Below are 847 nucleotides of genomic sequence, written 5' to 3' on the forward strand. Positions count from 1 at the left end.
TTAAAAACTGTATTTTATATACAATTAGAAATAATGAAGTTGAACAATGACCCTGTAAAGATTCCGTTTAAACCATAACATGGGGAAGCAGGTGAGGTAGGGTGTTCTCTGTGGGGTAAAGGGGTAATATCTTGAACGAATAGAAATGACTGGAAGAACACCATTACCATGAGGGTAACATATGTAAAATATATTCTACACTTTCTCTCACCTAACATTGCTACACTCAAGTATTAAATTGTGGTAGCTGTTAAATTTAGAAGCGATGGTTAAAAAAAATAGTTTACATATAATCCCACCTCCACTTCCTTTTTTTTTTACTAGAAAAGCACGTCACTAATCATTTTCCTGAAATTCTGTTTATAATACATACTCATAAATTTCACCTTGTGTTATTCTAGTTCATAGCTCCTTTTGCTTATAAGAAAAGTTGTGTTTTGTATTTCCACAAAGTCTGTAGACACTGTTTACATAACATCACTCTATGTCATATGTAAATTATACCTACCTAGTGACACTTTCTAAAGAAGGACCCATTTTAAAGATTAACACAGGATTTACTACTGAGAAGTATTTAGGAGGGAGTTCAATGTAAAGTATTTTTTTTTTGATAGATTCTTTCAAGAATACAAAAATACACAAAATATTATTTACACTAGACTAGAATTTCTTAAACATTCTATGATGTTTCTATTTCAAAACTGTCTTAGTGTGAGCATATGTGGAATTTGTAGATGTAGCAAGTTGAATGCATAAGCCCACAGCCCGTTAGCTTGAGCAAAAGATGCATACTAATGGTTTCCCAACACCAAAAAGACAGAAAAAAAACTTAACTGAAGTTATTTCT

The sequence above is a fragment of the Marmota flaviventris genome, chromosome 16 (assembly GCF_047511675.1).
Source record: "Marmota flaviventris isolate mMarFla1 chromosome 16, mMarFla1.hap1, whole genome shotgun sequence".
In the NCBI taxonomy this organism is placed as follows: Eukaryota; Metazoa; Chordata; class Mammalia; order Rodentia; family Sciuridae; genus Marmota; species Marmota flaviventris.